Below are 10263 nucleotides of genomic sequence, written 5' to 3' on the forward strand. Positions count from 1 at the left end.
CTCCTATTTGAGGCATTGATATTAGAAGTGGTTTAGAAAAGAAGTAACAAATTAGTTATATGTGTTATATAATTACAAGAAAGCTACATAAATACAATAAAATAATAGTCTTACAAATTCTATTCTCCTTGATATCCTTAGCTTGTTGTGGCCTTCTTAAAACACAATAAGCACATGTCATCTTTTTTCTCGATCGTTTAAAGTCTGGTTCTACTCTTTCTTCAAGTGCTTCCTTTTCTCTTCGTGGTAAGCCTACCAAGCATCCTCTTCACCAATGGAGGCAAATAGGACTATATAGCTTTTGGCCTAACATCATTCTTGTACTAGGTTAACATGTTTTATATAACACAAATAAGTTTCGTTTTGTACCATGAAGATATATAATTAAGAGAATCTAAACACCTATTATAATTGCACTTACGCGTGCTAACAAAGTACTCTACTTATGTCACTCTTACATGTACATGAATGTTGTTGCAACATTACATTGTAATCTCCTTTTTTTGCGTTACTAAATTATCCAATAAACTTTATGTTTGCCCCTTCCATCCATTTCAATCTCCCACTTTAGTACGAAGTTTTTAATTTTTTCAATTTTTCATAATTCTAGGTCCATAATAGTCTTCCATTACACACATCTTTCTTTTTTACAGCCAATCTTTTCTCACATACATTTAATATCTTCTAAGTGCTAATGATAAGCTTAAACCTAGCTTCTAATATTTTGTTGTTAATTACAATCACACTTAATAATTTTAGAGAAAAAAGCTTGGCACTAATCTTGGTGGCATTTTTTCAAAAGATCAATTTTGCTTCTTCTCCGCTAGGTAGGTTTGCTTTTTCAAATTGTTTGTTTAACTCAGTTAGTTTGGAGACCTAACACAATCCAAAATTGTAACTGTAAATCTTTTTCCCTTTATTCCTTCCCTATCTAGCATATGCTGTCTAGCGCACATCTTGTGGTAACTACGGACAGTAAGTCCCTAATTGACCTTACAAGACCCTACAAGAGTAAACAAATAAGATAAAGCTAATTTTTCAATTCACAAGGACAAATCTATATCGTTAGTGAATAATAATAAATGCAAATATTGTACCTTTTGCATATCAATTATGTGACCACCCAAGTCCATCCCTATGGCCAAAATCAGTACATAATTGTCTATAAACCAAGTTTAACTTTCATATTCTCATTTTTCACAGTGTCCATGCAATTGTGGCATTTTGATTTTCCCATCCCTTCCAACAGCACAAGCAATTACCTTTATCAATCATTTCAAAAAAACTCATCAAGTCCGTCATGTGTACATCCCTCCAAAAGCCTTGTTTTAAAGCTCCAAAACATATTAAATTTTCTTAAAAATAGGCATCAAATCAGGTGTAGGCTCTCTGTGGATGTGACAAAAACAATCTTTAGGATTTGTTAATTTCAACTCCTTAACATAATCATTCAAAACAAGATATCCTCTTTTACTTCTTTCAAATTTTTTGATCACCTCAAGCTTGGTTGCTCTGCACAACTAAATGACACCTTACTCCTAAATCCTTCCTTATTAGTGCCTTTAGTTGCCTAGGCTTAACGAAAGGCATAAATCTCTTCACCATTCTTCTTCCAATCATAAAGCTATCAACTTCTTATTCTTTGTTGTAGGCAAGCATGAGTGCTCAAATTCATATGTTTTCACCATGTATATCTTGTTACTAGCACACCATGAGCTAAAGAATAGTCCACTTACAGTTTTTGTAGATCATGTAGCTCTTGACCTTTATTTATCATTCTTGAAGAACTTAAATTTAGATCTTTTTCTTGTTGAAACTAGAAAGAACATTTTTAAAAACTTTGGTTTTTTAGACCTAAGTCTAACCACAAAATCATCAAAAAGGACCATTGATTATATATTTATTACTAGACTTACTTTTATACATCATCTTCATCATAGCCATCACTAGTGTCTATAACCTCCTAGGGTCTAATGAATCAAAGTACTACTCATGTACCATCCACTTTGTCGGTATCAAGTTAGCTTAAAGTTTGATCTTTATTGTCCTCATCTCAATAGACAAAATAGTATCATCTCATCATATGGACCATCATCATCTCCATCAATACATAACTGTTTTTTCTCTTAACATACTCTCTCAAATTTTCCCTAGCATTATCAATTTTCATTTGCATCTGTATCTTCATTGTGCCCAATTCAAATCCATCTACCTATCTTATAATCTTCACTTGAATCACTTCAACATCATTGCTATAGCTATCACTTGCATTCACTTCATTAACTCCTTTTCCTTTTTGTCTGTTTAATAGCATTCACATTAACTCTTGCAAATCTTATCGAAATCCTCTAATAAAGGTGTGGAGTTCCATTATCATCATTACTTTAGTACCAGTCACAAAACATCTTCATCAAGCTCATTTATACCTTCACTAACTTCATTGAATCAAAAAGTGCAGTAGTAATTCATGTCATTAGCACAGTCCAATTGTCTACATAAATATCTAAAGTCATCCTTACTTAATTGATCAACTAATTTTGCATCCTTCTATAATCACCTACAACTTCAAGCCATGTTTAGTGATTCCCATCCTCAATATAGTAAACTTTCATACCTTCTTAATCATAACTAAAATCGTGGTTGTAGAAAACAGCCAATAGAAAATTTGATCAGGATCTCATCATACTCTGCTAAAAACCCATTAACATATCTAATCTTGGGTTTTTACCAATTTTCCTCCATGATGGTACCTTTGCATATTTCCAAGTCTTATCTATTAAAATAAATAAAATACAATCATTTTCAAAATTTGGCTAACTCTAAAAAAAATTAATGATCGATAATAATAACTATTTCTAAATATTATTGCTCCAATCAACCCGAAAAAAAACAAAAAATAAATTTATTAGAGTCGTCTCTAAGCTAATTGAAGGTTGATTTAATTTGAAGGTGACGTAAGTAAACTCATAAAGTATTAAACATATATATGAAAAGGAAAGAGAAACTTAATAAGGGGTGTATCTTCTTTGCTTATTACACCATTAATAGCTAAGGTCTTCATTAGATTCAAACCAAATTTAGTTGTATAAAGATTACTGAACAAGTATGGATGACTTTATCAATGTTTAACTCTACAAGTACAACTCATCTTTAGTCTTTTATTTCTCAACAATAAATTGACATGAAGGTACATATATCTTTTGGAAATAGTTATAATTATGCTTAGCTATCATTATTGACTTGTGAACCTACCTATTGGTTACCAAGTATCTACTCTAATATTGTCTAAACTCTTAAGGTGAACAACACCAATATCCTCAACCTCTCTAGTCTCAGATTTTTTACTTCTGTGCAAGATGGTGAAAACCAAGCCATCTGATTTTGATATGCTAAAATTATGCACGCATCAATTTTCTCATTTTATAGGAAATATTATAGGTAAATTCATCAAAAAAATATATGTACTTATTATGCTGGTGGAAAGCTGATCTTCTTTTTCCTTGAGGGTTTGGAAGAGGTGGATACATATTTCCAAAGACAAGCATCCTTTAAAGGCTTCTCATTCAAATCAAACCATCCCACCACTCCCTCTCGTAATTTTTGTAAGAATTTTTGTAGTTTTGAAATCAAATGGAAGTCTGCCTCACAAGGAGCATGAGATACTTCAATCTCTTAAGAGAAGGAAAGCACCTTGGGTAATGGACAATGATCTCCAGATTTCTCAACGAGTCAAAGAATAGTTTTCAGCCCAAGAAATGTATTAGTTAGAGGTGAGCAAACTAATCCAGGACCAATATCCACTAAAATCAAATACGTTTGATAAAAGGTTCGGTTTAATTGAGTATATGATCAATTGATCCACAATGTTTGGTCAATTGGTTTTTTGTGTTATTGATTTTTAAAATTTTTAGACCATTCACCAAAAAACTAAATATTATTATATTATATATATATTAATATTTTTTTTTAGTAAGAGAAATTGATATAAACTTAATTAATAATATTATTTAATTATAGGTATTATATGTACGTATAAATCATAATCATATAATTAATATAATTATATATATATTTATTTATAAATGTATTAATATGAATTACAAGTTATATATTTTAATGTATAAGTTATATTTAATATTATAATATATTATGTAATATCTACATATTAATATGTTATAATTATTATATTTAATAATGTTTCGTAATATAAATTGTTAAGATATAATGTATAAATTGATATAATATATTATATATCATATATTAATTTATTCATAAGATTACTATGATTTATATAAACTATATTATATGATATTTAATAACTTTTTAGTTATCACCTTTGATTTTTAAACATATTGTTTTAATTAGTTTTATTATACAAACTTTGATATAAAATATTATAACATATAAGTTATGTCTTTAATTATATTATATATAATAAAGTCATATATTATATATACATATATTTAATTTATACTAAATATTACTACATTTCTATAATAGACTTTATTTATATGATTATACAAATATTTTAAAAGCAATTTGTACATTTTAATTTATATATATAATTAAAGTAAATATTATATATATTGCTATATTTAATTTATATAATTTATACATAAACATTACTTAACTTATAATAATTTTTATATTACACTTAATAAGGTTTATTACGATCACCTTAGATTTTATAACTATTGTTTATATATTATGTATTTATAAACTTTGATATAAAAATTATAGCATATAGTTATATAATTAATTTCATACATATATATATTATGATGAAGGTTATAAATTTTAAAATTATAATATGTAAAAAATAATAAAATTTTGATCCATTCGTCAAAATTCAAACAACCAACCAATTCTATTTTAATCGATTTGATTTTTTTTTTATATGTTGATGATTTTCTCAATTTTTAAAAATATTAATCTATTTAATTTTTAAATATAATAAACTAAATCACCGAATCTATGTATTTGCTCACTCTTACTTATTGGTGGTAAGCTCTCCAGTGACTTACAGTCAAGAATTGGTAAGGTCTCAAGGTTTTAGCATCAGCGAGAAAGTCGAGGCTGAGAGAGTGGGGCAAACTCCGATGTAAACCTGACGAAGTTGCCACGTTTACACCATTTCTGATATTTTGAACTCCTTGAGTGAACAACACGAATATATTTGAAGCTCTCCAGATTACCCAATTCTTGTGTAAACATAGTGAAATCAACCGTTACACTCCAGTGAATGTTAATTTGCTAATGCAACTCCTTAAAGTGTAGGATTTCATAATTTGCCACAGAAGGGCAGCAATATGGTGTATACCAAATTTATTTATGTGAATTTAAGCACTCCAACGCCCGTAGAAGGCAACTTCATCATCAGCAGAGAACTTCTACGCAGTCAAAGTACTCAAGGATCCATTATGTTGCTATAAACTTGAAAAGTAAAGACTGGGTATCAGCTCCTTTGGAATCTTTAGATTATTAGTATAATCTTAGTAGGCAAATCCCAGTATGTGGTCGTAATTTTAGATGAAGCTCAGCAACTCTATATGCTGTTAATACAAACAATACATATCTTTTTGCCTAAGTTATAAATTTCTAACATATTTACATGCTTATAATTTCCAATTATGTTTTTTTTTTCAAAATAAAAAGCAAACATAAATTTATATTTTATAATTATACCAAATTCTTGTTGTTTATATGAATTGGAGACCATGAAATTGCTGTCATTTATGTAGCAATATAATTTTTACATTTTAACAAATTTAGAAAAAGTCAAAGCTAATATATAAGTGGCAAAAGCGATTCATAACAGACACAGGAGTAAAAAAAAATGTCAAAATAAAAGCCTGGAGAATCCGTTGAAATGTAAAAGCAATAAAGTAGATATAATTAATAAAGCAAAACCGGCGACCAAGAGAATCCGTTGAAGGCATATATAATAAAAAAAAATACTATACAGACAACAGCTGCCAATGATCCAATGGTCTCCCATTGTCTCTTGCGACATACCATCAAACTTCTTCAGTGCCTGTCCTCTTCTTCAGCTTTATGATCTCTAAACACTTGCAACAGGTTCCACTCTCCTATAAATCCCTCCAAACTAACTCTCTCTCCCCCCCAAAACTTCATTTCCTTGCTTCTCTCCATATCCTTGCTTCCCTTTACATTTGCAACAACCACTCTTTGTTAGTCTTTTATTTTTCAACAGATTTACATGTCCGGGATGGAGCTGATTCCTGGTCTTCCTAATGATATTGCCCGTGAATGTTTGATTCGTGCCCCATACAATAACTTCTCCAACATTGCATCAACCTGTAAAGATTGGAAGGTTGAAATTCATTTGCCAGAGTTTTTTCGTCATCGAAAAGCTGCTGGCTGTAGTAAACATGTGATGGTGATGACCCAAACCCGAGTCAACCCGAGAGGAAATTTGGGCTTGAAATGCCAGGCCATGCTGGTTTATCGCCTCGTGCTTTGTGAGCCGGATACCGGTGACTGGTGTGAGCTGCCATCAGTTCCGGGGCTGTCTGATGGGCTGCCCATGTTTTGTCAAGTTGTCGGAGTCGGGTCGAACCTCGTCGTGATGGGCGGGTTAGATCCGGATACTTTTGAGATCCGGAATGCTGTCTATGTCTACAATTTTATATCGGCCAGGTGGTGGCGTGGCGCTGATATGCCAGGTGTGCGGAGGATATTCTTTGGATGCGCATCGGATTTGGATAGGATGGCCTACGTTGCCGGAGGACATGATGGCGACAAAAATGCGTTGAAATCAGCAATGGCATATGACGTGGCAGCTAACATGTGGGTTCAGTTGCCTGAGATGGAAAGAGAGCGTGATGAGTGCAAGGGAATTTTCCACCTTGGGCAGTTCCACGTCATCGGCGGATATTGTACAGAGAGGCAAGGCCAATTCGAGAGCAGTGCCGAGCAATTCGACATCGCCACGTTTCAATGGAGCCCAGTGCAAGATAACCTCTTGTTAACCGGCAGGTGTCCAAGAACATGTGTGGCAGCTGACGGAAAAATTATACATGTGCTGGGGAGGTGAGTGGCAAGACTGGAGGGTGACACCTGGAACACATAGCTGAGCTGCCAGCTGAAGTGTGCAAAACCAGCTTAATTCAATAACCAAAGGAATGCTTTGAAGTTTGAAAGCCCAGGAGAAAAGAGGTTTTTTTTATATTAAAAAGCAAAAAACAAATAGAATTCCCATGAAATGAATACCCTATTCAAGAGGCCGATCAAGTTATGGAGAGTAAAGATGATTATTTATAAGGAATACTAAATCATGTTCCAACACTAGAAAGTGAAATGTTTCTTTGAACCTTGAATGCAAAATTGTCCTGTCCAAATTGTTGGGATTTGGCATATGACATTAGTTGTATATTAATTTCTGGGGCAATACAACAATCAAATAAAGGTGGAATGAACATGGAAGGTTAAGTTAATGCATATACTATCTCCCATGAATGTAATGCATCTACTGATATAATAGTCATCGCAAATATTGTTATCAATCGAGTTCCCTTACAAGCTTTTTTTTTTTGGAATGAACCTTCATCTTCATGTTCAACTATAAACCTCCATTACGAAGTTAATAGTTACAAAAATGATTGTTTTGAATAAATAAATAAGGGTTAATTTATGTACTTGGTCCCTATACTTTACCAAAAGTATAGATTTAATTCCTATACAATAATTTGTATAAATCGAGTCTTTGTACTTAGTCGATTTGATAATTTCAATCCTTAACTTTAACACTGTTAAATTTAAATATTAAGTATGTTGATGCGGTAATTTGACTAAATTGACGTGACACTACCAATTGACATGCTGTTAGCGTGACATGATTATGCTGATATGGCATAATGTTGAAGTGACAAAAAGCTTACCTAACCCATCCTTTTGCCTTTTCCCCCTCCTCGCTAAATTTACATTTGAGTTTCGGGGCTTTAGGTATTCAGACGCCATGTTTGCTAAGGTAGATGGCAATTTAAAGGATCTACACACACATGGAAACTCCATGTCTCAAAAGCATCTCTTTTAAAGCACCTAAAAATCTTAGCTCTTAAAACACCCAAAAACGTAATTTTTGTTTGTTTTTTTGAAACGAAAAAGATTTTCTCCTTCTTTGAGTAAAAGTTGTTCTCATTTAATAACTCCTACTCAAAAAGTAACTATGAAAGGCCCTTGTTAATGACATCCATTAAGGGAAAGATGGGTTAGCCTAAAAAAATTAGTAATTTGACTGCTAACACTACTAAGGTTTATAATTAAACTTTATCTTTTTAAAAGTGGGGTATGAAGTATCTATTTATCAGGTATGGGCTTTCAATAATTTTATTAACTATGTTTAGGGTAGTTAGCCTTGATCATCTCTTGCATGGCAGATTAGTTTGGGTCCTTAAAGTTATATTAATTGCCTAATTGCAAATAGATTTTGGGAAGTACTTCAACATATTAGGCTTTTGTTTCATTTAGGAGTTAATATATCAATAATGAAAATAGAAAATGATACTTTTCTGTTGTTGATTGGATCTGAAAGCTTCATTAGCATTTGTTATGTAACAATATTAGGCTCTATTATAAGATAATTGATAGGAAAATATGTTTCCTTTTGCACCTTTTGTTTTCAGTTCATTTTTGGATTGCTAGGAAGGTTTCCACGGTTAAGCAATGGTGTTCATTCCAAGGGTGGCATTTGTTCTTAACTTGTAAAGTTAGTTAAAATTTTTAGAGTCATCATATGGTTGGAATTAAAACATGTTTCATTTTAGGAATGGAGATGAAGACTTCTAAAACCCTATGTTTGGTTGGAATTAAAACATGTTTCATTTTAAGAATGGAGATGAAGACTTCTAAAACCCTATGTTTGCATCCAGCCAAGGACAAATATTATTCTTTGCTAAGAATGCCTATCTTGGAAAGGTTTTAAGGCATGATAAAATCCAAATTTATCACTCTATTTAAGATGATGGATAAACTTTACCACTCATCGTGATTTTACTATTTTACTTTTTAATTTGATTCAACAATGATCTGGGCATTGTATAGGAACTTGACTCTTAATATTAAATGTTATGATTTGGAGACTGTGACTATGACATAATGCAAGTTGTGGAGGAAAATAATAGCTGCATGAATGTTTTAGTTTTGGAGCGTGTGGATGGCTTCAATTCTGTTTTCAAGGCTAGTGTAAAAGGACGATATAATGTTATAGTGGAAATCCTTTGGGTGGATCGTTTTAAATTCTCACATCAAATTCTTTCGTTCCAAGTAATTGACGAGAGAAATGATAGCCTGAGAGGCTTTTAAGAACTTGATCTTGCAACATATTTTGCATGGTCTTTAGATGATATTATCCTTTTTCTTCTTTTTTTGTGCATAATCAATACTTTCTATATTATTGTGAATGCCAATTATTCGTATACAAAGTAAAATTTTAGTTATCAAAGTGCTAGATATGAATTATATTGCTATGACATTACAATAACAGAGCTTGTAGTTCTTAAGGTAGTATATAAGTAAAGAGATTGTAGATACATCAAATACACAAATAGTTTGAATGTGCCATAAACTGAAAAAAGGCAATGCTTTTTTCTTAGTGCTTTGGAGGAGACATCTCCACTTGGATATAATGAATTGTAATGTACATCTCCAGTCCTTTTAAATTTATTTTAACACTTGACCCTTGAAGAGATTTTATGCCTCTTTAGAATGAGTAAGTGTCATGTCTGATTGTTGAGATTCCTTTATTAGGTAATATCTAGGCAGTGCCATGTGGGGAAAATATTTGCTAAACCTATAGGAAATTATGGGGTAAGGTACCTTCACTAAGTTCTTCATTTTTTTTCTTTTATTTTTATATCAAAAATTGTGGTCTCAAGTTGTTATGTAGATGTCTTATTAGCTGTATAAAATTTGTTTCTTCTTTTATTTATTTTTTTATGTACTTTTTATTGACTACTAGTTGTTATATAGACATTTTATTGGCTGAATAAAAATGTTTTCTTCTTTTGTTTATTTTTTATGTACATTTTACTGACTTCTAGTTGATTCCAACAACTTAAACTTTGTTTTATTTTTTCCCTTATTTTTCTTTCATATAAAATTCAAACTATCATTAGATTATGAAAAAGGAAAGATTGAGTAAACTTTTGCAAACATAATCAAGTTATAAGTTTTTTCCTAAGAACATTAAAACAAAAACCAAGGAATCGTCCATTAGCTACATTGATGTTGTACCCAAAAAAA

General features: G+C 31.4%; 1 pseudogene; it reads left to right on the forward strand.

The window, feature by feature from the left end:
- Window positions 1-6024: 6024 nt before the first annotated feature.
- LOC110427487 (F-box/kelch-repeat protein At1g80440 pseudogene) lies at window positions 6025-7115 on the forward strand (annotated as a pseudogene).
- The last annotated feature ends 3148 nt before the right edge of the window (window positions 7116-10263 follow it).

Source organism: Theobroma umbraticum, unplaced genomic scaffold, assembly GCF_002168275.2.
Source record: "Theobroma umbraticum cultivar Fairchild unplaced genomic scaffold, ASM216827v3 scaffold_34.0, whole genome shotgun sequence".
In the NCBI taxonomy this organism is placed as follows: domain Eukaryota; kingdom Viridiplantae; phylum Streptophyta; class Magnoliopsida; order Malvales; family Malvaceae; genus Theobroma; species Theobroma umbraticum.